This window comes from Phocoena phocoena, chromosome X (assembly GCF_963924675.1).
Source record: "Phocoena phocoena chromosome X, mPhoPho1.1, whole genome shotgun sequence".
Taxonomy (NCBI): Eukaryota; Metazoa; Chordata; class Mammalia; order Artiodactyla; family Phocoenidae; genus Phocoena; species Phocoena phocoena.
In genome coordinates, this window is record NC_089240.1 from 13,741,001 (window position 1) to 13,768,776 (window position 27,776).

Below are 27,776 nucleotides of genomic sequence, written 5' to 3' on the forward strand. Positions count from 1 at the left end.
ACATTGTGAAAATGACTGTGCTACCCAAAGCAATCTACAGATTCAGTGCAGTCCCTATCCAGCTATCAATGGTATTTTTCACAGAACTAGAACAAAAAATTTCACAATTAGTATGGAAACACAAAAGACCCCGAATAGCCAAAGCAATCTTGAGAACGAAAAACGGAGCTGGAGGAATCAGGCTCCCTGACTTCAGACTATACTACAAAGCTACAGTAATCAAGACAGTTTGGTACTGGCACAGAAACAGAAATATAGGTCAATGGAACTGGAATGAAAGCCCAGAGATAAACCCATGCACATATGGTCATCTTATTGTTGATAAAGGAGCCAAGAATATACAGTGGAGAAAAGACAGCCTCTTCAATAAGTGGTGCTGGGAAAACTGGACAGCTACATGTAAAAGAGTGAAATTAGAACACTTACTAACACTATACACAAAAATAAACTCAAAATGGATTAAAGACCTAAATGTAAGGCCAGACACTGTAAAACTCTTAGAGGAAAACACAGGCGGAACATTGTATGACATAAATCACAGCAAGATCCTTTTTGACCCACCTCCTAGAGAAATGGAAATAAAACCAAAAATAAACAAATGGGACCTAATGAAACTTAAAAGCTTTTGCACAGCGAAGGAAAACATAAGGAAGACGAAATGACAACCCTGAGAATGGGAGAAAATATTTGCAAATGAAGCACTTGACAAAGGAGTAATCTTCAGAATTTACAAGCAGCTCACGTAGCTCAATATCAAAAAAACCAAACAACCCAATCCATATATGGGCAGAAGACCTAAATAGACATTTCTCCAAAGACGATATACAGAATGCCAACAAACGCATGAAAGGATGCTCGACATCACTAATCATTAGGGAAATGCAAATCAAAACTACAATGAGGTATCACCTCCCACCGGTCAGAATGGCCATCATCCAAAATCTACAAAGAATAAATGCTGGAGTGTGTGGAGAAAGGGGAACCCTCTTGCACTGTTGGTGGGAATGTAATTTGATACAGCCACTATGGAGAACAGTATGGAGTTCCCTAAAAAACTAAAAATAGAACTACCATACAACCGAGCAATCCCACTACTGGGCATATACCCTGAGAAAACCATAATTCAAAAAGAGTCATGTACCACAATGTTCATTGCAGCTCTGTTTCCAATAGCCAGGACATGGAAGCAACCTAAGTGTCCATTGACAGATGAATGGATAAAGAAGATGTGGCACATATATACAGTGGAATATTACTCAACCATGAAAAGAAAGGAAATTGAGTTATTTGTAGTGAGGTGGAAATACCTAGAGTGTCATGCAGAGCGAAGTAAGTCAGAAAGACGAAAACAAATACTGTATGCTAACACATATATATGGAATGTAAAAAAAAATGGTTCTGATGAACCTAGGGGCAGGGCAGGAATAAAGACGCCGACATAGAAAATGGACTTGCGGGTACGGGGAGTCTCAAGGGTAAGGTGGGATGAAGTGAGAGAGTGGCATGGACATATATACAGTACCAAACGTAAAATAGATAGCTAGTGGGAAGCAGCCGCGTAGCACAGAGAGATCAGCTCGGTGCTTTGTGTCCACCTAGAGGGGTGGGATAGGGAGGGTGGGAGGCTGACTCAAGAGGGAGGAGGTATGGGGATATATGTATATGTATAGCTGATTCACTTTGTTATAAAGCAGAAACTAACACACCATTGTAAAGCAGTTGTACTCCAATAAAGATGTTAAAAAAAAAAGGAGAGAAGCTGCAGAGTGGGAGAAAATATTTGCAAAGCAAATGTCTGACAAAGGACTATCTGCAATATAGTAAAAATTCTCAAAACTCAACATTAAAAAAAGCAAACAGTCCAAGTAGAAAATGGAAAAAAAGAGAAAATGGCCAAAAGACATGAAGAAATATATCAGTGAAGAGGATATACAAATGACAAATAAGCACAGGAAAAGATGTTCAACATCATGAGCGATTGGAGAAATGCAAATTAAAGCCAAATGTGATATCACTACATACCTATCAGAGTAGGTGGATTAAAAAATAGTGACCTCACTAAATGCTGCAGAGAAATGGGATCACTAATCCCTTGCTGATGGGAATGTACAGTGATACAGCCCCTCTGGAAAATAGTTTGACAGTTTCTTAAAAGCACTAAATATGTAACTACCATATGGGACCCAGTAATTATACTCCTGGGCATTTATCCCAGAGAAATGAAGATTTATGTTCATACAAAGGCATGTACACAAATGTTTATAGCAGCTTCATTCCTAATAGCCCATAACTGTAAATGATACAGATGCCCTTCATTGGGTGAATGGTTAAACAAACTGGTACATCCGTATCATGAAATACTACTCAGCAGTTTAAAGGAATGAACTACTGATGTACACAACAACCTGTATGGATCTCCAGAGATTTATGCTGAGTGAACAAAGACAGTCCTGAATGGTACATATTATGTGATTCCATTTATATAACTTTTTTTAAATGACGAAATTATAGACATGGACAACAGATTAGTGGTTCTCAGTGGTTGAGGGGGCAGGGGTGGGAAGGAAATGATTGGCTGTAAAAGGGTAGCATGAAGGTCCTTGTGGTGATGGCAGTGTTCTCTATGTTAACTGTGTCAAAGTCAGTAACCTGGTTTTGTTCTTTCATTATAGTTTTGTAAGATGTTACCGTTGTGGGGAACTGGGTAAAGGTTACACAGGGCCTCTGTGTATAATTTCTTACAACTGCATGTGAATCTATAATTATTTCAAAATAAAAATTTTAATTTAAAAAGAAGTATTTTAGGAAAAAAATGATCTGAAAGGATCAGAGTCAGAAGAATCATAAATATTAAATAATGTAGCACTTTTATATTTGGTGATGTTCTAAGGCCCTGGCCCAGTTTTGTTCTGAAATGGAGCCATGGAGGGATCCATGTGAGTCTCTGTACAAAGGTATATGATTGACTTGTTTCCTCAAGTACTGCTAATTTGAGATGCTATTCAGTGTATGCCCTTTGAGTACCTTTTGCCTCTGGTTTTCTGTTATACAGAAACTGGTTTTTTCATTTCAGTTCCAAGGTCATTTCCAACCACCATTAACTTTTATCATTTTGTTCCTGCAGTGGGTGCTCACCTAAGGACCAGAGTGTCTAGACACTGACTTGTTTTCCTGAGTGATTTTTCTCTTTGCCTGTGTGATAGAGATTTCTTGCTGTTCCCTGATCCCTATCCCCTTCTTCTCTATGGTAGTAGAAAGTCCATTTTTGAGGTGGGCACATGGCTGCCCAGAGTAGATGTTGCACTGCTCAGATTTCATTGTAGTTCAGTGTGGTTGTGTCACCAAGTACAAGCCTTATGTTTTGATTAAGCTGTACATTAAACAGAGCTATCATTTTGCTGTAACAAACACTTAGTGAATAGGTAAAATCAAATACTTTATATAAAAACTGTGTGTTGTGGGTGGAATTGTGTCCCCGTAGAAAGATACGTTGAGGTCCTAACCCCCAGTACCTTGGAATGTGACCTGATTTGGAAGTAGGTCTTTGCAGATGTAATGAAGTTAAGATGAGATCATACTGGAGAAGGGTGGACTCCTAATTCACCCAGGAACAATGCCATGGGACGATGAAGATTGGAGTGATGTATTTACAAGCCAAGGATCCTCCTGGGGCTGCCAGAGGTCATAAGAGAGGCATGGAACAGATTTTTCCTCAGAACCCTTGGAAGGAGCGAACCCTGCTGATGCCTTGATTTTGGACTTCCAGCCTCCAGAACTGTAAGGCAACAAATTTCTGTTGTTTTAAGCCACTGACTTTGTGGTATTTTGTCACAGCAGCCCTAGGAAAACCAGACACTGTTGTTTCAAAACCTCTTTTTGGTGTATTTAAGAAAAGTGGGTTGGGGACTTCCCTGGCAGTCCAATGGTTAGGACTCCATGCTTTCACTGTAGAGGGCCTGGGTTCAGTCCCAGGTCGGGGAACTAAGGTCCCACGTACCGTGTGGCACAGCCAAAAAAAAAAAAGATAGCGTTGGCTATGCATAGGCTTCTTAATCTGAGTCCTGATATGTTTGGACTGATCATGCCTTCTTTTTTCTGGAAAATCTCACTGTACCAAACACTGACATTCTTCATTGCTCCAAAGCCCTTCCATCTTCCTTACTTTTTTTTTTTTGGCTGTGCTGCTCGGCATGTAGCATCTTACCCCCATAAGGGATCAAACTGCATGTCCGCTGCAGTGGGAGCACAGGGTCTTAACCGCTGGACTGCCAGGGAACACCCATCTTGCTTACATTTTTATTGCTGATTTGATGTGCTTGAATGTCAGCCAAAGTCTAAGGTAAATGGGTTGATGCAAGGATTGGGTGGTTTCCATGGAGACTTCTTGCAGGAGTCCTCCCTTTCTCAGTTCAACAGTTGTCAGGGAAACATCTAATTTCAGTTTGTGGGTCTGACAATTTGAGTGGCTCTTGGAAAAGGATATAGTTAAATCTTTTCAAATAAATTCAGAGCTTTTTTTTTTTTTTTTTTTAAATTCAGAGCTTTTTAAGATTCCCTTCAAGTTATAGTAAGTTTTTCTGTAACTTAGGCATATTAACTAGTCCTCTGCCTGAAGTGGTCAAAGTACCGATTTGTTCATATGCAGAAAATGTTGATTTTGAGCTTTGCCAGGGAGGAAAGCTGACGTTCAGAGAAAGGCCCAGAGCCAGAGATCTGGTTGTCTGATGCCACATGATTGTAGTCCATAATCTTCAGCATGCCCTACAGTAAGGGAGATCCAAGGGGCCTGCCCTGTACAAAACTGTTCACAGGCTGCAGAGTTGGCAGGCTGAGCACTGTGTGTTTATTGCTTCTAGTTAGGTATTGTTGAATCAGTGGCTGGTATTGGTGGTGGTCAAAGGGAATGGTTGTGAGAGCACAGATTCTAGATGTAAGCAGTTCTAATAAATCGGAATCCCTATTGTGACAGCTTCCCCATGGGGCTATGTATGAAACAGTCAGGTATGGTAGATTTCAAAATTCCCCCGATACTGTACAGCTCCTTTCATCAAGAGGTGGAGCCTGTGTCTCCATCCTTAGAGTCTTGGCTGGCCTTGTGACTTGGTTTGACCATAGTATACAGTAGAAGAGACCTTGGGTAAGTTCTGAACCTAGGCCTGAAGAAGGATTTCAGCTTCAGTTCTTGCTCCTTTGGGAACTTTGCCACCATGTGAAAAAGCCCAGGCTCACCAGCTGGAGGATGAGAGGCCATGTGGAGGAGAATGGAGGCGCCCAGTCAGCCCAAGGCTAACTGCGGAAGTATAAGCGAGTCCCACCTGAGTTCAGCAGAGTCTGGCTTAGATCGGTATCATTGCTCAGCTGAGCTCAGCCCACATTGCTGATCCCCAGAACTATGAACTAAATAAATGTTGTTTTAAAGTTTTGGGGTGGTTTGTTTTGCAGCAGTAAATGATTGATACAGCCAGGTTTGGATGCTCTGGACCAATCAAGGCTTGCCTTTGACCTGTCCTCTGTAACACCCAGGATTCTTAGTAACACTGTCCCATTAGTAACAGAAATTACCTGTGGGTAATTTAGGCAGAAAGGGAGTTTATTGGCAGGATATTGGGTAGCTCAGTCTTTCTTTCAGAAAACTGGAGAAACATCTTGAAAAATGCACAGCTAAGGGCAACAGTGCCAGAACAACAGGCTCATTACAGCACAGAATTGGTCCGGTGAGGATGCTGGAACTGTAGCTACTGAATATTGGATGCCTCCAGCCACACCACACATTGCCTGCCCTGGACGTCGGGCATGAGGCTGGGCACCTTGCCGCCCCTGGGCACTGGGGTTGCTGCTGTTTCCAGAATACAATGGTCTACTATTCCTGCTGCCTCACATCACTCATTACTGATTCAAACACCTGTGTGTTGTATCTGGCCACGCTTAGGTGCTGTGCCCATACCCTGATTGAGAAGAAATCACGAAAGTGGGTATCTCACGTTTTTAGCTTATTGAGCTGGAGGCAGGTGGAAAATTTCATAAACGTTGGAAAGGGGTTCTGATGCTGGGCAGCAGAAGAAAAGTGGCAAATGTTAATCAGTTTCTGTTCTGTATTCTGGTTAGCTTAGCTGGTTACAACACGGTTAGGATGGAGTGTGCTTTGTGGTTCATTCCTTGGTTCATGTGAGAGAATATACTGAGTTCTGAGGCTGTACCCTTTACACCTGCTCCTTCTCTCACACATGTGTGTCCATGGCCATTTGGAAGGCCGGGGAATCGTGGGACCTAATTTGTATTATCTGTGGCTGCCAAGGTGCAGATAGTTTGTATCTTTCAGTTGGTAAGCCTGATTCCATTCACTGCCATAGTGTGCTACCTAAGAGGACTGAATGGATGGTATCTTAGTGAACGTAAGGGGTTGCCTATTCGCTCAGTGAATTTGGTTCAAATGACATCTAATAGAAATTGTCGGCGGCAAGATCTTTCAGTTCAGGTGGTTTCTCATTTTCCAGAATTTCTCTAATAACCTTTCTAAACCCTGAAGTACTTATCTGAAAAACCATTCATGTAGGATTAGTTTAAATGTTAGAAATGAAACATAAAAGAGAAAAGTATACTGCCTGGAGGGTGGGTAGTGGGTGTTTGAGGAATGTTCATCCTTTTTCCTCAGACTTCTTAGATACACACACCCCAATCAGATTATGTCTTACTTAGCTCAGGCTGCTGTAACAAAATACCACAAACTGAGTGGCTTATAAACAACAGAAATTTACTTCTCACATTTCTAGAGGCTGGAAATCTGAGATCACGGTGCTAACATGGCTGGGTTCTGGGGATGGTCCTCTTCTGGGTTGCAGACTGCCGACTTCTGGCTGTGTCTTCACATGGTGGGGAGCAGAGAGAGGAAGCAAGCTCTCTTGTGACTCTGTAAGGTACAAATTCCATTCCTGAGGGCTCCACCTTCAGGACCTCATCTCATCCTAATCACCTTTCTTTTTTTGCCGCGCGGCTTGTGGGATCTTAGTTCCTTGACCAGGGACCGAACTTGTGCCGCCTGCAGTTCAAGCGTGGAGTCTTAACCACTGGACTGCCAGGGAAGTCCCCTTAATCACCTTTCAAAGGCCCCATCTCCTAATATCGTCACATTGGCGGGTAGGGTTTTAACATATGAATTTGGGGGGTTCACAGACGTTCAGTCCATAACAACAGATTAGAAACCCTTTGAGGGCAGGGACTCTTCTTTCTGCGTCAGTTATCTCTAAGTTGTCAAATCTTTAGGCATGACTTGTGAAAGTGGAGCAGACTTGGGAAAGAATACCTTGGGAGGAATCAGGACCTAGGTCTCAGCTCATCCATTGTGGTGGGGGCACCTGTTTAGGGGGACGGGTAGATTGTATCAGGTCAGGCAATGCAGTCTGTCTGGGCTGATGAATTAGTGTCTCCATGTGATTGAAGGGAGGACCCACCCCTCCTGGGTTCTAGGGATGTCCCTCCTGGCAAGCACAGCTCATTGGCAGGAGATCTAAGAGCAGGGAAAGTTTGGGCATCAGGGAAGTGTCAGCAGGTAGCTGGGGGTGAGGTGCAGGACAAGGACAGACAGGTGAGAGCAAGGCCAGGCCTTCAGTGATGGGTGTCTGTCATGCTAGAGAGGGAAGAGCATGGACTTGTGTAGCTGGGGCATAGAAAGGGGATTTATTTGGTCATGGAAAGAGGTGGGTTTGGTCAATATAATGTAGCCACTGGGTCACAGTAGGAGCAATAGCATGATAGGCTTGGGGCTGGGTTCCAGCTAGTTGGGCTGAAGCCCCTTAAAGCCATCTGGATTTGCCATGATGATGCGGGGCACTGAGTGTGCTGGTTGTCACAAGGCCATGCTGGGTGGAGGAGAACTGTCTTGAACAGGGAGGGGCCGTCTCCAGCTTTGGTGCCCTGCAGTAGCCTGTTTTGATGGGGGTCAGCATCCTCAGAGGGGAGGTGAGTGGGGCGTTTGTTATTTTAACAGTTGGATAGGGTCTTCACTAGGAACTCGACAAAGAAACCCAATTAATGAAGTCAGGTTGCCTACCCCACCAGAAACTGCTGTGCCTGGTATAAGTTTAACTCTGCTGGAAGGTTCCAATCTGTCTGGGTTCATACTGGAGACTGAGAACTCTGGTGTGATCTGAGACTGAACTTGCACTTGTTCATTCCCTCTGAAGCATTTCAAGGATCTGTGTATAATAAACGGATGCTCCACTTACGTGAGATGTCCTGGTGTGCTCTGTTCGTCTCGCTAAGGCACTAGTTTCTTTATTCCTTTCTCTCTCTCTCATTTTTTTTGGCACTAGTTTCTTTAAAAATGAAATGTGTGTGTGCGCGCGCGCGTGTGTGCACAAGTATGTATAAAATAAAAGATATAAAATATAGAATGGACCAAAATCAACAAACTTATAAAAATGCCAAATAACCTCAACCTGTAAGTTTATTTATGAAAAGCACTAAAAATGTCAGTAAACAAATTGAAACGCGAACCCTTTGGCTGCTGAGGTTAAGTCTGAGTTGCCAGAACCAGTAAAAGCTTTGTATGATCCTGGCAGCATGTGTGTTCACCTGAGATTTTGCCGCCTCCAGCAGTATGAAATACTGTGATGTGTAGAGGCTAGAAACCTGGGTCACAATCCCCAAACAAAGTTTCTTTTGTAATCTGACCTGTAATTGCATTTTAATTCAGTTCTAGTGTTAAGACTGCTTTTTTGTGTGTGTATGTTTCCTTCATCTCATCAATTCCTGGCGTTTAAGAGAGTGCCTGGCGCACAGTCGGCCGTCAGTGAACATTAGTTCTTACTGGGGATTCTACTGTTCTCCTCCCCTAACCGTTCTCCTCCATCACAGTGACTCTCTTCTTGTGGTGGCGGGGGTGTTTCCTTTGTACCTCGGTGGTTCACTCCCGGTGCACTCTTCCCCTCTCCTCCGCCTTGAGCTGTTAGATCCTGGTTTCACCCTGGGCAGGTGCCAGCCCCGAGGAACTCCTGACCCTGATGAGGGTGCCCGCATGTGTGCAGCTGGCTTGGGCAGCTTCCAGAGCTGTGGCACTGGCTTGCCGAAGAAGGCCTAGATAACAAAAGTCATAATGAGAAATCATTGTTATCAAATCTCTTCACTACCTATAATCCTTCCTCATTCCAGAAGACGATCTAGGTACATGATGAAAAAAATCTGTAGAATCACTCTGTCAAACCTATATATGCCAGTCCACTGTGCAAAAACCAAAGAAGCTAGCCTGAGTGTTGAATGTCTTTGAATTCTTGTCTTTAAGAGCCGTATTAATATCATATTCGACCCCTTAGCATATATATATATTTTTTTTTGCGGTACGCGAGCCTCTCACTGTTGTGGCCTCTCCCGTTGCGGAGCACAGGCTCCGGACGCGCAGGCTCAGCGGCCATGGCTCACGGGCCCAGCCGCTCCGCGGCATGTGGGATCTTCCCGGACTGGGGCACGAACCCGTGTCCCCTGCATCGGCAGGCGGACTGTCAACCACTGCGCCACCAGGGAAGCCCCATATTTTTTTCTTTTAATACAAAAATGTTCCTTCTCCCTCCCCCGTCTCCCCCCCTGCCAAACAAACCAAACCAAACCAAACCAAACCAAAACAAAACAGAGTACATTCAAAGCCCTGGAAGATACGTTGTACAGTTGGCCCTTGAACAACATGGAGATTAGGGGCGCTGATCCTCCAAAGTTGAAAATCCACATGTAACTTGGAGTATGCCCTCCATATATGCGGTTCCTCCACATCTGTGGATTCAATGAGCTGCAGCTCGTGTAGTATTTACTATTGAAAAAAAAATCCATGTTGTAAGTGGACCTGTGCAGTTCAAACCTGTGTTCAAGGGTCAACTGTGTTTCTCTTTGCCTTTGCTTGCTTGAAATTTGGTGATTACAAAATGATTTACCTGAGCTCATGTCAGGTTCTTGCTATCCTTTAAAACTTAAAAATTTTTTGGGGGAATAGGTTGATATATTCACCTGTAAGTCACAATTCAGAGGTACAAAGCAACATGCATAGGGGTTCTATTAGTGAGTGAAGAGTTAAGTCAAAGTAGGCATATTTAATTCATTCCGTAAGCCTTCCTAACGAGAAATCAGTGGGATGTGTGCTGTGGGGAATGCAAGGATGGTTTTTAAAAAGAAATCCAGGACTTGCCCTCAAGAGACTTATAGCCTTGTTTTAGGGGGATGTAGCAGGTATCCTTAGAACCATAATACAAGTAGAAGTGATAAGTGCCAGAGGGAGAGGTTCAATTCCTTTTTTTAGAATTTTTGGATCTAGAGAAAGCTTTGTGTTCTATATAGTCTGACTGCTTCATTCCGGTAGATGACATGGAAGACCGAGGGAGGTCAGGTGCCTTCTTCATGGTCACCCAGCTAGATAGAGCTACCTTTGACAAAGATGACTAGTTTTTATAAAGCAAGCTGCTATTAAAAAATACCTTGAGAGGGCTTCCCTGGTGGTGCAGTGGTTGAGAGTCCGCCTGCTGATGCAGGGGGCATGGGTTCGTGTCCCGGTCCGGGAAGATCCCACATGCTGCGGAGCAGCTAGGCCTGTGAGCCATGGCTATTGTGGCTGCGCGTCCGGAGCCTGTGCTCCGCAACGGGAGCGGCCACAACAGTGAGAGGCCCGCGTACAGCAAAAAAAAAAAAAAAAAAAAAAAAAATACCTTGAGACAAATGACAATGAAAACACAACTGTACAAAATCTATGGGATGCAGCAAAAGCAGTCCTAAGAGGGAACTTCATAGCGACACAGACCTTCCTCAAAGAGACAAGAAAAATCTCAAATAAACAACCTAACCTACCACCTAAAAGAATTAGAAAAAGAACAACAAACAAAACCTGAAGTCAGAAGGAGGGAAATAATAAGGATCAGAGAGGAAATAAATAAAATAGAGATCAAAAAAATGATAAAGCAAGCTGCTGCCTTGTCCTATGTTGACAACTTAGAGGAAACAGCACTTTATATGTGTGAAATCTGGGCTTGGTGAGGAAGGACTTTTGCAGCTTTCTCCAGGTGGGCACTTTGTTTTGAAATCGCCCTTCGAGCAGGTGACAGGTGAATGGTTTTGGGGTATGTCTATACTAGTTCTTGCTGACGTGGGTTTAGGCTTTGTCTCTTTTTTTAAAAAAATTATTAATTTAATTTATTTTATTTTTGGCTGCGTTGGGTGTTCATTGCTGTATGCAGGCTTTCTCTAGTTGCGGCGAGCAGGGGCTAATCTTCGTTGCTGTGCGTGGGCTTCTCATTGCAGTGGCTTCTCTTGTTGCGGAGCACGGGCTCTAGGTGCCCTGTCTCAGTACTTGCAGCTCACGGGCTCAAGAGTGCAGGCTGAGTAGTTGTGGCACATGGGCTTAGTTGCTTCGCAGCATGTGGGATCTTCCTGGACCTGGGCTCAAACCTGTGTCTGCTGCATTGGCAGGTGGATTCTTAACCACTGTAGCACCAGGGAAGTCCAGGCTTTGTCTCTTTACAATTTTTCTGAATTCATTTTTAAAAATAGATCATACATTCACATGATTCAACCCCTTTTAAAAAAAATACCTGCCATGCCCTATTGTGCATCTTGCTTTTTTCTTTTCAGCAGTTTAACCTAATGATCTTTCCATATGAGTGCACAAAGAGCTTCCTCATTCTTTTTTATTTGGTGTTTTTCGTGGCAAACAACTGAATCCATTCCAGATGGTTAAGCCAAAAAGGTATTAGGATTTTTAGGTAACTCATGGAATCGTTTGGAGGGCTGGAAGAAGAGGGCACATCTAACTTTCCAGAAACAATGGCCAAGCCGTGCATAGTTCTAGTATTCAGTGGGAGCCACCCGTGCTCCTGCCTGTACTGAACAGCAGGGAGCAGGGATTTGACTGGACTGCAGTTGCTTCCACCATCATCCTGAGCCAGGAAGGCAGCTTCCCCTGCAAAAGTAGAAGCTCTGAGCAGTCTCTTGTCTTACACTTCTTACTTCTCAAGCAAAGTCTTGTGTGGATATTCCCATCAATGGAGACCTGGTCACGTGTTTGCAGTTTAGCTGCAGAGGAGCCTAGGAATTGGATTCTCAGCTTTCAAGCTGGGACGTGAGATTTGTAATATGAGAAATTTCTCAGTAGAGAAAGGCTTTTTAAGAGATGATGGGCAATCACAGATATGACAGATCTCTACCAGAGCTGCCTAGAATTCTGTTGTGTGAATGAACCGCGATTGATTAATATTTTAGATGATGGACCTCTAGGTGTTTTCAAATCTGTATCTTAGATGATACATATTGAATGAACTTGTACATATGTCATTTTGCTTGTATAAAGTGGAATGTAAATTCCTAGAGGTAGGATCACTAGATCCAAAGTTTGATTATAATTATTATTTTTCATTGTAATTTTTATGGGTGTTGCCAAATGGTCTCTATACTGTTCTGTGCTTCCATTGGCAGTGTGTAAGTTCCTAGTTTTTTGCCCAGAGTTTTTTCCCTGTTCAGATTCCATGTGAGCCAGAGTGGCAGGTTGGGTCTTCCCTACTACTGGGGTGAGCTTTGGCCTTGGGCCACAAATGTTGACAAGCTGGATCTGGGGTCATAACCTCTGCCATTCATTCATTCATTCATCTATCAATTAAATCTTGGCTGGATTCGGTCTCCAATTTAGTATAGGCTCTCTGGTCCTAAATTAAATGGCATCTTGGGGGATCTGAAAGATAATGGAGCTTCCAGAATTGATTTGCAACTTGGGAGTAGCTTACATGTTGGGAGATCTTGGATCATTATGTGTTGACAGATGCATAGGGATGGTTATGAAGAAGAATGGTCATGAAGATTTATAACACCTTCTCCTTTTAAAACTAAAAAGCAAATAAGTGAAATAAGACAGATGAAGACAAATACTGCATGGTATCACTTATATATGGAATCTAAAAAAAAGAAAAAAATACGTTGAGCTTATAGAAACAGAATGGAATGGTGGTTGCCAGGGGTTGTGGGGTACAGGAAATAGGGAGAGTCACTGGAGAAAGGGTACAAACTTTCAGCTCTAAGATGAATAAGATACGAGATTCTACTGTATAACATGGTGATTGTAGTTGATAATGGTATTGTGTAAGTGAAATTTGTTTAGAGAGTAGAACTTAAGTGTTCTTACACACACAAAAAAGGTAAATATGAGAGGTGATGAATGTGTCAGTTAACTCGATGGTAGGAATCCTTTCACAGTCTATACGCACATTAAGTCATTACATTGTACACTTTACATATATGGCAATTTTATTTGTCAATTATACTACCTCAATAAGGCTGAGAAAAGCAAAATATCATTTTTAGCATGTGAATTACTGCATAGATTTTGCTCATATCTGAAATATGGCTCCAGTTGGTTGTTGTGGAAGTTTATAGTAATGTAGGAAGCCTTAGTTCAAAAGCTCCTGAAAAATTTAAACAAATGTATATAAATGGGTGGAAAATGGGTGGGGATACATGTGTGTTCTTTTCTTCTACTGGAAATGTTCACTCTTTAAGTTGGAATTTACTTAGTGTGGCTGATTAGTTTAGGAAAATACCTTTCTGCCCGGCTTTGAGCGTATCTGCAGGATGTAATGCCTCTGGGAGGCAGTGTCTTATCAGGGCTTGCTAACCCTCTCTGTAAAGGACCCGGTTGTAAATATTAGGCTTTGCGGGCCAAGAGGCAAAATTGAGGATATTGTATAAGTACTTATATGACAAGAGAGAAAGCAAACTTCCACAAAGTTTTTATTGACACAATTCAAAATATGATAATTGAGTACAAGTGTTTTTTTGCGGGGGTGGGGGATTAATACAGATCTACTAGTAAGAAGCATGGAATTCTTGTTTTGGGGATAACATTTTACCTCACAGAATTCAAAGTTAGTGTTCCCTGTCGTCAAATTGACTGCAAATGTTCATCTGTAAAAACCATTCTCAGCACATACAAGACCAGGCAGTGGGCCAGATTTGGCTTGTGAACATCAGTTTTCCAACCCCTGATGTAATGGAAAAACCTTTACATTTGGACCCAGGCACATGTAAGTCTGAGTACTGGCTCTGAACCTGTGACCTTGAACATCTCACTGAACTTTCTGAATTGTGGCATTTATTTGTGCATAAACTGGAGGTAAGGACAGCCACCTCATGGAATAAATATCATCCCCACGTTTGTTACGATTTTTGTGTTAAGATTCCAGTTCTTTAGATGCTGATGTAATTTAGCTAGACTTATTTGCAATTAGTATTGGGCAGAGTCAAAAGCTGACTTGTCAGGGGATAGAATTTTCAAATGGTCTCAATGTACTATGTGAAAATATGTTTTTGCAGTGGAGAGATCTAGCAGTCACCCTCTTAACCAAATGGCCAAGCTTGGCAATTAGTGGTGGGATGTTCTGAAATTATGTACCCCTCACTGTTGTGTACCTCTTACTATATCACAGTGCCACCTGTGTGGTGTTCTTGCCAGAAATGTTTGACTTGAATGTTATCCCAAGGAAACAGAAATCCAAAATGTGGAACATTCTGCAGGACAACTGGCCTGAACTCTTGAAAGGATTCAGTGTCAGTGAAGAACGGAGGTGGGATTGTTTTAGATTAGGGAAAGACAGAGGAGACATAAGATAAAAATGTAATGCACAAACATTGATTAAATCCTGGATGGGAGAAGGGAAATTCAGTTCTATAGGCCATTTTAAAGACGATTGAGGACATGAGAGTATGGACCATATGTTGTGTGATAATATTAATGTTGACTCCCTCAGATGTGGTGGTGATGGGGGGATAGTGTAGGAGAATAGTCCTGTTTTGGTAGGTGAATGGTAAACTATTTAGAGGTGGGGGAGGGAGGAAAAAGAGGCAGGGAGGAAAAGGGAGTTGGAGGAGGATGAGAGAGAGAGAAAAGAGTAAGTCGTTTCGTTCAGCACGGCTTACTTCCTGTCTTGGCACTGAGTGTGGTACTTTCAGTGGGGAGGTGCCCAGGATACTTTAATAAGTACTTTCAGGTATTAGTGGGCTTCCGTGTCTGAAATCACACGTGAGCCCTGAATGTCTGTTTTCTCTTTCACGGGATGGGGCTTTGGCTTAGGCATGTGCTGGGGCGCCTCATGTTGGGTGATCAGACCTGGGGGTTTGTATTTTCTCGGGTGGCTCACCCAGGTCCCTCTGGACTGAAAGTCCCTCTTGATATTTAGAACATTTACATGAGTGGGAGAGGAAAACCCAGGACAGTGGACCTCACTCTTCAGTTCTTTCCCGAGAGGCTGAGGTATAACTTTTACACATGTACTTTAAATCCTCTTTATTTCTGTTTTCGAGGGGGCCTGTATGGAGGCTGGCGTCTCCTGGGGGTATGCTAAGCAGAAGGAGGCTGGAGGCAGAAGGCCGTGATGCATCTTTAGCACACTGAGTGGCTGGAGAACCACTGAGGTGTTCTAGATTGCGAGGCCAAGGGCCAGGGGTAGAGGCCGAGGGCCAGGGGTAGAGGCCGAGGGCCAAGGATAGGGGCCGAGGGCCAGGGGAAGGGGCCGAGGGCCAGGGGTAGGGGCCGAGGGCCAGGGCAAGGGTCTGCGGGCCAGGGGTAGGGGCCGAGGGCCAGGGGAAGGGGTGGAGGACCAGGGGAAGGGAAGGGGCCGAAGGTCAAGGGAAGGGGTGGAGGGCCAGGGGAAGGGGCCGAGAGTCAGGGAAAGGGGCTGAGGGCCAGGGCAGAGCGTGGTGTAGTCTGATCCTGATTCTCTGACCCTGCCTGGTCCCTCCTAGCTGACTGAGCAGGGAGGGGACAGAGCAGCTAATACGCTGTTATATTCCTGCAGGAGCTCTTCAGCCTCTATGGTGTGAGATGACTAAAGCCCATTTAGCAGTCACTTGTAAAAGTAATTACAAGATGAGAGAAAGAAGAACATTCTGGTACTATGGGCTGTAAAAGCCAATTAATTCAACAAACATTCGTTGAGCAACCAACTATGTAGTAAGCATCCTAAAGTATTAGTCCTGGGGGATACAAATGATAAAGATATACTCTTGCCTTGTGCTGGGCATTTGAGGGGTATGGGAAACAGATGGGGTACAGGGGAGACAATGACCAGAATAGTGATTTTGCTCTATTAAAAGGCTAGTGATGTGACAGAAAAGTAGTGAAAAGGACTATGGGAATACAGAATGGAATTGACTGTGGTTTCAAAGATAAGGTTGGTCTTGAGGTGATTTGAAGAAAGAGTCTGGAGGGTAAAGATGTGGGGAAGGGGGACTTTCCTGGTGGTCCAGTGGGTAAGGCTCTGCGCTCCCAATGGAGGGGGCCTGGGTTTGATCCTTGGTCAGGGAACTAGATCCCACATGCATGCCACAAGTAAGAGTCTACATGCTGCAACTAAGAAGTCCGCATGCCACAACTCAGACGTCCACATGCCGCAACGAACATCACATGTGCCACAACTAAGACCCAGCGCAGCCGGAAGGAAGGAAGAAAGGGAGGGAGGAAAGAAAAGAAAGAAAGGAAAGAAACATTTAAAAACAAACGAACAAAAAAGAAGTGCGGAGACATCCAGCTTCCAGGTGGGAGACATGCCAGGTGCCGAGAGGCCTGCATGGCTGTGCTGTGTTGAGAGGCCGGTTGGCATCTGGAGTGGCTGCAGCCTTGGATGCAGGAAGGGGAGGAGACAAGCTTGTTGGCAAGGTAGTTTGGGCCAGACGGGAGGGCCTCAAAACCATGCTCAGGGCTCTGGGTTTTACAAGAAAGGGCACGAGGAGCCCCGGAAGCCTGCTTGAGTTGGGGGGGCGGTCTTGTTTTAATAAGATATCTTGGAGGGAATGTGGAGGATGGTGTGTGAGGTCTCAGGAGTCTGGGGGCCGGACTTGAAGGAGTAGGTTTGTGAGCAGAGACTATGAACTTGGGGAGCTGTGGTGGAGGGAGAATAGAAAATAGGGGTCCACTAATGTTCTTGGAGAATTCTTCCAACCCCTCACACCAGGACTTTGAATTTTTAAATCTCTCTGAGGAAGTCTTTAAAAATACTTGAAGGAGGAAGCTTATTCAAACCTTTGAACAGTTTTGAAAATTTATTACATTTCAGCTCGGAAGGAAAGTATTATTTCAGGCAAACTGGAACGGGTGTGGACTGATTACTCAGCACAGCCACTTAATCTTTCAGAATTAGGTAGGAGGGAAGCTATTTTAGTGGCCTTCCATCTTCTTCCAGAACTTGGTCCAGGTTCCTCCCAAATGGTCAGTGAGTTTTTCTGATGCATGTCCAGCACCCCGACAGTTGAGCGTACATCTGTAGGCTGTGAGGAAGTTGATTTCATCCATTCCTTTTTTTTTTTCATCCCATCTCTTGCCTTCCACCTGAGAAAACAAACATGAGTCCATAGGTTCTTGTTATGTGTCAGAACTTTGCACAATGTGTAACCTAAGATGGGTCCAGCTGAGAGGGTTGCAGGTTTGGAGTTTAGACTAAAGAAGAGGAGTGGAGTCTTTTCATTTTTTCTTTATTTTGAGAAAATCTTGGCAACTGGGACTGTTTGAAGGAGCAGTTACATAAAATATCTCCTGCTAGTTGAGTATCTGGGATAAAGCACCACAATTTTTTCTTTAGATTGCATTAAAACGTTTCTACCCACAATTTAGAACTTTTCCATGGAGAATTTAGATTTAGAACATTTTGAACCTCAATAAAGAAAAAAAAACTTACAGAATTAACCTGCAGTTTGGACTGAGAAGTCTCAAGCTTACGAGATTCCATATGTAAGTTCCAAAGGCCTATAATTTATCATCCTTGGGGCTTGACTATTTCAGAAAGTTCTTGGCATGTCTCATGGAGGTTTGGTGTACAAAGAGCAAGAAGAGTGGCCTATGGGCTTACCTCACTTATGTGTGTATATTCTACATTGGCTACAAAGCAGTGATTCTACTGGTATATGGGAGCAAAGGACAGATTCCAAGGTAAATGAGGAGGTTTACTAATGCCAGATTTGGGTGTTAGTCTTGAAGTACCACAGTGAATATTTTAGCAGCAATTTCAGTTACCTTTAGTTAAGAGCTTTTCTAGTTCTATGTGATAGTTGTGGTAAGGGAAGGTTACCTTGATAATAAATTAACACTGACTGAAATATAGTTGTTAAGTTGTTCACATGGCAAGGATTACAGTTTCTTAATATTAGGAATTACTCTGCAAGACACCTATATTGATGATGTTAGTTTTTTTCCATGTATAGGCAATCCTGTATTCGAAGATGTGTAATTTATTTATTCACAATAAGGAATGTATTATAAAACTCAATTACTTGAGCTTCCCTGGTGGCGCAGTGGTTAAGAATCCGCCTGCCAATGCAGGGGACATGGGTTCGAGCCCTGGCCCGGGAAGATCCCACATGCCACGGAGCAACTAAGCCTGTGTGCCACAACTACTGAGCCTGCGCTCTAGAGCCCGCAGGCCACAACTACTGAAGCCTGCACACCTAGAGCCTGTGCTGCGCAACAAGAGAAGTGATGACAGTGAGAACCCCGCGCACTGCAACGAAGAGTAGCCCCCGCTCGCGGCTACTAGAGAAAGCCCGCACACAGCAACGAAGACCCAATGCAGCCAGAAAAACAAACAAACAAACAACTCAATTACTTTTTATTTGTGAGGGTTGCTTCATTCACTTGATGGAGAATTTTTTGGACTGTATCCTGTATGCCTATCCTTGCGCTAGGAGATAAATAGAAATTAACCATTGCCCTTGGAGAGAAGACATTTTAATGGGAGGCAGAGATAAACAGATAATTATAATATTTGATAAGTGCTGAAATAGACATTAAAAAGCTTGAATATGGAGAATTTCAAAATGTATACAAACATACACAGTAGGAGGATGAGCCCTCACAAACCCGTCACCCAACTTCAGGCATTTTCAACTCTTGGTAATGCGTGTTTCACCCATACTCTCCAGTTACTCCCTTTCCTCCTTTTATTTTGGAGCAAATCCAAGACAATAAGGTATCATGTGATAGACATTTATAGACATTTGAATAGTCAGAGAGTACACTGGGAAAAGAGACTATACCTGGTGACTTGAGAAGGAGCTACAGAGTAGTAACATTTGAGTTTAATCTAGTGGGGAGTGAGGATGTTCTAGGTCGAGGTGAATGGGATGGAACCCAACAATTATTGAACACCGTTAAGCATCATATCAGGTTCATTTAGTACATTATTTAATTTTTTCCCTCATAGTCTTATGGGGGAGGCAATATCTCTATTTTATCAATATATACGAGGAAACTAGATTTCAGCCTGACCAACCTTGACTTCAAGGCTGTTTAGTTTCCCGTCTTCTGCACCGTGTACCTTAGGCACAGAAATGTAGAAGGTCAGGATGTGCTTGGGAAAGCAGGAGAAGCTGAATGCAGCTACAGAATTGTGTGCATGTGTGTGTCCAGAGATGAAACTAGAGAAGCTGCTCAGGGCCAGGTTGTGAAGGAACTTTAGTGCTGCACTAAGAAGATAGGATTTTGTCCTGAGGTGGTGGGGATCCAGGCTGAGATGCCTTGAAGCATGAGAACAGTATTGTTAGCTTTTAAAAGGCAGATATGCAGGCACTATGGAGGATGAACTGGAGTTGGAAGATGAGCTGAGGAGAGACTGGTTCGAGAAAATTATTTGTTCAACCACTATTTATTAAGCATAATCAACGTGGCAGGGAAAGGAACTGGTGAGCAAGACATGCATCTCCCTATTTCATGGAGCTTAGCCTAGTAGAGAATCAGTTACATGCAAATGGCCTATTGTGATGTGATTTTATAATAAGAAATATATATTTGGTCTTCAACCCAGTTCCTGGCACAGAGCTTCAAAAACCCTTGGGATTTCCTGTGATAAGAGCAATAAAAGTGTCTTTTATGTTAACGAGGTGACTTTTGGAAAAGTCCCTAGGTAACAAGGTTGGAAGCTGCTTCCAGGGAACCAGATGGCTAGAGGGTTGGAACTTTCAGTACTCCCCCGCAATCCCCACCGAAACTGGAAACCATACAGATGTCCAGTGGCAGGGGATCAAAAAATACTGAGTGACAACAAAAATGAGTGAACCACAGTTTCACTCAACAACTTGGAAGAATGTCACAAACAAGTTTAGAAACAAGCAAGACTAATCTGTAGTATTAGAAGTTAGGAAAATGACGGGTGGGTAGTGACTGAAAGGAGCTTTGAAGGGGGGCTTCTAGAGGCTTGTAAGTTTGGATTTCTTACATTTTTTTAAAAAAATTATTTATTTGGCTGCGCCGGGTCCTAGCTGGGGCATGCGGGATCTTCGTTGAGGCACGTGAGATCTAGTTCCCTGACCAGGGATTAAACCCAGGCCCGCTGCATTGGGAGCGTGGAGTCTTAACCACTGGACCACCAGCAAAGTCCCTATTTCTTGATCTGGGTGCTCGTTATGTAGTTGTATTCAATTTGTGAAAACGCATCTAACTACATACTATACACTTATTTGTATGCTTTTCTGTTTGTATATTATGCTTTTCTATAGAAATATACTTCAATAAAAAGCTAAATATATAAATTATTGGAAAAAAGTTTAAGTTTCTTCTAGAAACAAATTTTGTTAATAAGTATTGATGCCTCCTTGTACACCTGAGGAAAACTGACACACTATTATATGAAAGTCACACTTTAAAAAAGAAACCTGTCCCTGTACAGTAATTTGTGTGAATTCTATTAAAAAATAAAATATGTCACGATGGCCAGGTGAGATATTAGGAAGGATTAAGGCAAGGCAAAGGAGAAGATAGCCTTGATTTGGCAGATGGTTCTGTGATAGATGTGGATGTGGTTAGCATCGAAGATAAGTTTCTGATTTGGGATATGGAATTGTTGATGCCAGCAACTGAGGTGAGGGCTGCTGGAAGATCTGTAGGTTCAAGGATATGTGGGGAAGGGCAGATGAATAGGGCTTATTTAATTTATGTTATGTCTGAGATGGCTTAGGGTATCCACGTAGAGTTGTCCAGTAGGGTTTTGGAAAAGTGCATGAAGTATCTGAGTTGTTAGGTTTGGAGAGAGCGGTTTGGTGATCATTAGCATTTGGATGGTCACTGAAGCCTGGGGAAAGAATGAGATTACCAAAGAGCAGTGATTCTCAACCTTGGCTGCACATTAGAATTACCTTGAGAGCTTTACGAAAATACCCATGCCTGGGCCACACCACTGACCAATTAAAGCAGAATCTTTGGGGGTGGAGGCTAGGTCTCTATTTTTCAAAAGCTCCTCGGGTTATTCTAATATGCAGCTAGAATGGGAACAAAATAAACAAGTAGACCAAAAAATTAGACAATGGCATGTTTATTGAATGGACACTATTGTGGGCACTACTACTTTAGCCTTCATGAGGTAAGTACCTGTTTACACTTAAGGGGAGACTGAGGCACGAGAGGTAAGTAACTTGCCTTAGGTTATACAGGTAGCCGGTTGGTGCTAGGGCCAGGATTCACACCTGAGTCATTTACTCCAAGAACTGTTCTCTACCATAACACCCTATTGCTTCTCCACTCAAGAATGAATCCGGGAGGGTTGAGACTTTGGAATGGCAGTGTGAGAAACTCAGCAGATCCTCTTTCCAGTGAAAGAGCCTTTTAACTGGTAAAAATTGTAAAGGATAATCATTTAAAGTCTCTGGAGATTGACCTGAAGACATACAGCAAACGTAGAAACATTTATTCAAGAAAATCTCCTAAATCTTAGTAAGAACAGTGAGCCAGCAGCCTTTGAGCCACGACCTCTTCCTCTCCCCAACCCCACCAGTTCCACATGGTGGAGGCTCTGTTTTCGGTGGGTCTAGCCGAGAAGACAGGACTCACTCCCCCCAACCCCAGCTCATAGTCTAGGGCTAGGAGAGGTGGACTGTGGGCTACTGGAAGTACCAGAAGTACCACCAGGAGAAAGAGAGAGAGGGCCAGAAAAATATTTGAAGAAATAATAGTGAAAAACTACCTGAGTTTGATGACAAACAGTAGTCTTCACATCCAAGAAGCCCAGCTCTGTCCTGACTCCTTCTGTGGCTGCCAGTCTCGCTGTGACTGCAGGCAGGGGATGCCTGCAATACAGTGAAAATACCTGGAATGCGGGTGGGAGAGAACGGAAGTAAGGCCACTTAAAATGCCACAAAGCTTGCTGTTCTTCCTGAGATTCAGCTGTTTTTCTTGAATAAACACTCCCCGCATTGCTGCAGACTTTTGGTTAATTTCCAGAGTTGTGTCCATTTTTGTTGGTTTCTCATTGCTCTGATGGAGGAGAGAATTTTTGGAGACCCTTATTCTGCTGTTTTTTGTTGACATCCCAGTTGAATTTCAATAGGAATTTTCTTCAGATTACTTAGTGTCTGTTTATAGTTTGTTCTGAAAGTGTTTGTTAGGTTAATTATTGGAAGTCTAAAACTCTATCCATAGGACCAACTAAGAATAATAATAAAAAATGCACAGTGTATCTTTATAGCAGAATATTATGCAGTTGTTAAAATAAAGTGGTAATTTTAACTGTGCGCTAGAGAAAAATATTCAGGGGATGATGCTAAATGAAAAGCAAGTTGCAAAATAGTATGTGGTATTTTATTTTCATAAAGTTTGAATAAGCAACAAGAAAAACAGGTGTGTGCTATATATATATGCTGAGAACATTTCTAGAAGAAATGTATAGTGTTTTCCTTTGGGGCACCAAAGGGAGTGGGGGGTGCTTGTTACTTCTTCACCCCCACTTACTATTATTTGAACTTTTGAGTATCTGTTACCTTGAAGTAACTTTAAAGAAGTCATTGAAGGGACTTCCTTGGTGGTGCGGTGGTTAAGAATCCGCCTGCCAATGCAGGGGACATGGGTTCGAGCCCTGATGCCACATGCCGCGGAGCAACTAAGCCCATGCACCACAACTACTGAGCCTGTGCTCTAGAGCCTGTGAGCCACAACTACTGAAGCCCATGTGCCTAGAGCCCATGCTCCGCAACGAGAAGCCACCGCCAGGAGAAGACCGCGCACTGCAACGAAGAGTAGCCCCCACTCACTGCAACTAGAGAAAGCCCATGCGTAGCAACGAAGACCCAGTGCAGCCAAAAAAATAAAATAAAATAAATTAAAAAAAATAATTAAAAAAAATAACTCACTTTTAATTTCGATCAACTAGGATAATCCACAAGTAGTGATTATGACTAATCTGTTCTCTCTTCACCCCGGTGACTTTCTAGACTTTAGACTTTGTATGTTACAATCCACCCCCTGAAAAAGTCACTCTTTTGTAAGAAGCTTAACAGCCATTCTTTGTCACCTTTATTTTTATCTTTGGAAGAGGAGGAATAACCACCCAGTCCTGAAACATCACGCGTAGGTAGAATTGAATTATCCAAATCGAAAACCTCCCTGCAAACTGGAGGAAAAAGAATCCAACCAGCGTGTACCCATAGGTTCTCCAGGGACTTTTTGGTTAGTTACCCCATGAAATCCTTGAGATTTCATAATCTATTTTGTCTCATTTTGCTGTTATGAAATGGAGTTTTCAGCATCCCTTCTCTTGTCTGTTTTCAGATCACAGAACTCTGTGGTGCCAAGCGGGTTGGTTATTTTGGTCCAACACAGTTTTACGTTGCCCTGAAATTAATTGCTGCAGCACAGTCTGGCCTCCCCGTGCGGATAGAGAGTATTAAATGTGGTAAGTATCTCCCGTTGATACATTTTATTATCCATGACAGGTTTCCTGTTTATGATAACCATTTTTAGTGGGTTTAAGGCCTGTTCTATAAGCATTTGTGGAATTTTTCCTTTCTTCTTCCAACTGTTCTTTAAAGTAAAATAAAACTTACCAGGTATCTTAGTGTTTTTTTTTTTCTTTTTTAATGAGAAAAAAATTCAGAGAGTGACCTGAGATTAGTTCCTTTTAACTCACTTGCAGTTAAAAATAGATTTCGTTCTTTAGCCGGCAAAGATTGGGACGGGGATTCTAGAGCCTGTGGCAAAATAATAAGACCGTTTAATTTTCCACTCGAGGAATCTATAATGTCGTTTAAGGCTCTATTAGGGCTGAGTAACTAGGAGAATTTGAGTGGAACTGCCCCTTCTGTCTCTCTTCTTTCCCTGCCAGGCACGTCAGGTATGATCATCTTTTAATCTCCCAATTCCCAAAGCACTGTTTTCATGATTGTTAAGTACTCGGGGGCTACCAAGATTTTTGCAGAATGAATTTATCTTCTCAAAGTTTTGATTTACCATTTTCTTACCTTGCTATCCCTGCCCCCAACCCAGGACATACTTGAGCACTTAAACCAAAAGTAAAGCCCCAAACTCTTAGCATCATTTGCACTGCTTCAGTACTGGTTTTACCAGGCTGTTTAAAGAAGTTGATTATTCAGTGGATGTGCTGAGGTCCTTTTTTAGTTCACTCTGATATGAATTACTTTCCTATGGCCACACAGCTATGCAGGAACTTTGTCCTTTTCCTCATTTTGAGATAAAAATGACTCCGCTGTTCCTACCTGTTCTGTGAAGTCCCTGGTGGACCTCGACGTGGGTTGAGGATTTATGGTTAGTCCATGACAACCTTGTAGGACAGCTGCAAATAGCAGAGAAGATTCTGATAGCTTGACTATGGAAATGAAACCTTTTTACACTAACCATCAGGAGGCCGCAATCATCCTGCTAACCTTTATTAAAGGCTTAGTGGGTGTCAGACGCTGTCTCATTTAGTCCTCATGACATCTACCTAAATTAGATAATTGTGTCAGTTTCCATTGCCTTCGATAAGCTGTGATAACGAGTACCATTGAAATCTCAGTGCCTAATGGAATAAAGGCTCGCTTCCTGCTTTGCGGTGGGTCAGGTTGAGTAACTTGCCTAAGGATTGTAGGGTTCTAACCAGCTCTAGCCAGGAGCTCAGCCTCCAGTTCCCGTGCTCTTCATTGCTATGCAGAGTAGTCTCTTCTTGATGATTCTTTCTGTTTAGTAAGGTGCTGACTCTAATCTGTAATCCTGGATGTTTTCCGAACGGGAAGAAAAATCTGACCCTCAAAGCATCCCTCAGTATTAGAAAATTTGGTTCCAAAATAGGTTTCATGATGAAGTATTATTTCAGTGGCCGGTTTGGTGTCTAATGGTCACTGCTATCATTCACTTGCTGTGATTAGTTCAAAGTTACAGCTCACTGAATTTCGATTTGTGGTAGGCAGTGATAGTTTCCATTCCATTGTAAATGGTCATTAAGCTTTATTGTAGTATCCCCCAACTTCATCTTCTGGAAGAGTTAAGAGCTGCTTTATTGTATAAAAGAATAAACTTCTGACACCTTTGTTGCTTATATTTGGTTAGACTGAAGTCTTTTACCTGATTTGTGCTCAGATCTACAGCTTAATTTCCTGGGGGGACGGGGTGGAAGGGATGGACTAAGTTATCACTTGTGTAAAGGATTAACCCTTTTCCCAAATACAAGGCTTTCTCCATTGTATTTTATAAATCCTGATGCTGCCTTTTACCTCTGAGGGTTTAAGTATACTCAGAGTTAATTCTGAATTTCCTTCCTTCATTTAAAGATTTATTAAGTGATAGTTATTTGTAGTCAGCATATGTTGAGTAAGGATGAGGGCAAGACAGGGCCAAACTTTGAGCTGCTACTTAGCATTTTCCGATTTGTTGCTTGAAATCCATTAGCTTAATGTTTGATGACACAAACCTTGAAGGCCAAAGAGAATGCTCTCTGAGAACCTAATCTGAAAGGCTGCTACCTTTAAAAGGCCCTATCACACCCAAGGAGTTGTGAGTCTACCCTTCCTTCTGTAAGAGTCATACCCTTATTTCATGAATGACATGTGCCTGTGTGTATGTTAACCTCTAACCCCTAGCCATTCCCATTTTGCTGAATACCCCTACCATATGCAGTTGCGTAAGCCAGGAACTTAGAAGCCATTCTTTTTTTTTTGATATTTATTTTTTCTTATTTTATGGCTGCACTGCACAGCATGTGGGTAGAAGCCCTTCTTGATTCCCCCTTTTCCCTCATTCACAATATAATCCATCAAAATCCACTGCCCATTCCCTCCATCTCTCTGCTTCTGCTGGACCAGGCCACCTGCAGCCACACCTGAGCACCACGATGATTTTGTCATTGGTTTCTTGGCCTTCTCTATTCTCTACACCAGTCTCTTTTCCCACACAGCGGTAAGAGTGGTCTTTTCAAAATAGCCACCAGATCGTTTTATCCAGCTTCTTGAAACCCTCCCAGTCGTTGCTTGTTGTACATAGTGCTAAGTTCGGAGTCCCTACACTGATCTGTAAGGCCCTGCATAACCTAGTCTCTGCCTACTTCTCCATCCTCATCTCAAACCTCTTCTTCTTGCTTGCAGTCTGTCCCCCAGCCTCACTGGCCTTCTAGCCATTTCTGGGCCACCTCTTTTCCTGTTGTAGGAAAGACCATATGGTATGTCGAGGTGTTGGGTTGCTAGCGGTCTGTTCTTCCCCCTCTCCTTCCTATGCTGGCTCCTCCTCCTTATTCTTCAGGATTCCGAGGCCGCCCCCACCATCCTTTCTTTTTTTTTTTTTTTTTTTTTTTTTTTGTGGTACGCGGGCCTCTCACTGTTTTGGCCTCTCCCGTTGCGGAGCACAGGCTCTGGACGCGAACGCTCAGCGGCCATGGCTCACGGGCCCACCCGCTCCGCGGCATGTGGGATCTTCCCGGACCGGGGCACGAACCCGCGTCCCCTGCATCGGCAGGCGGACTCTCAACCACTGCGCCACCAGGGAAGCCCCCCCACCATCCTTTCTAAAGTATGTCCTGTCAAATTAATTCATCAACAAAGGAACCAGCATGTAGTAAAGCTGGTTCAAGAAAGTCAGAAGTATTTATAGTCATGGAAAGAAAGAATGCTGGAATAAGATTGCTAAATTACATATAAAATTGATTAATGCCCTACAGTGCAATAAAACTGTAACTGGGTTATTACACTCTTTTCTAAGATAAAATTCATTTGCATTGCTGTCAGACAAGAAGTATTTGTTAGCTAACAGTTTTCTACAAGTTAATATCTACCCTTTCAGAATTGTAAAATGCCTAATCAAGAGTAAATAGTAACTTAAAAAGCACACATCCCTAGGGAATGAGGTACTCCTTGGATGGGCCCATTAGATAATGCTAGGTAATGTGGCAGGCCCCTCCCTACTTTATTCTCTCTCACCGCCTGCTCCTTCCTAGCACTTTTATCAGAGTTTGTAAATACTCCTTTACAGGTTTGACAAGTATTTTGTCTGTCTTCCTTAGCAGTCTGCAAGTCCAAGGGGAAAGGAGGAGCTTCTGGTAATCCCTGCACTGAGGGGCCTTGTGGGTACTCAGAGCACGTTTGTTGAATGAATGACTGAATGAATGAATGACTGAATGAGTGAAGACATAAATGCCTGTGCATGGGGAGCGAGTCTTAATCAGCTGCCACTCTTTAAACTCAAACATTTGGAATTCAGGTTCACCTGGAACTCCTGAGGGATGCCTACAGAAGTCATCTTTCTCAGGCTTTGGTTCCCACCCTCGTCTGCCCTTGAGAATCATCTGGGTAACTTTTTTTTTTTTTTTTTTTGCGGTACATGGGCCTCTCACTGTTGTGGCCTCTCCTGTTGCGGAGCACAGGCTCCGGACGCACAGGCTCAGCGGCCATGGCTCACGGGCCCAGCCGCTCCGCGGCATGTGGGATCTTCCCGGACCGGGGCACGAACCCGCGTCCCCTGCATCGGCAGGCGGACTCTCAACCACTGCGCCACCAGGGAAGCCCCATCTGGGTAACTTTAAATGCAA

The 27,776-nt window shown here is 43.2% G+C and overlaps 1 protein-coding gene across 2 annotated transcripts in view; it reads left to right on the plus strand.

The window, feature by feature from the left end:
• The window catches only part of REPS2 (RALBP1 associated Eps domain containing 2), a 228,296-nt gene that overhangs the window by 42,598 nt on the left and 157,922 nt on the right, over positions 1 to 27,776 (plus strand). For both annotated transcript variants that reach the window (XM_065900931.1, XM_065900932.1), the window contains exon 2: positions 23,537 to 23,660. The gene's annotated coding sequence lies outside the window, so the exon portion shown is untranslated. The remainder of the gene's footprint in view (positions 1 to 23,536; positions 23,661 to 27,776) is intronic.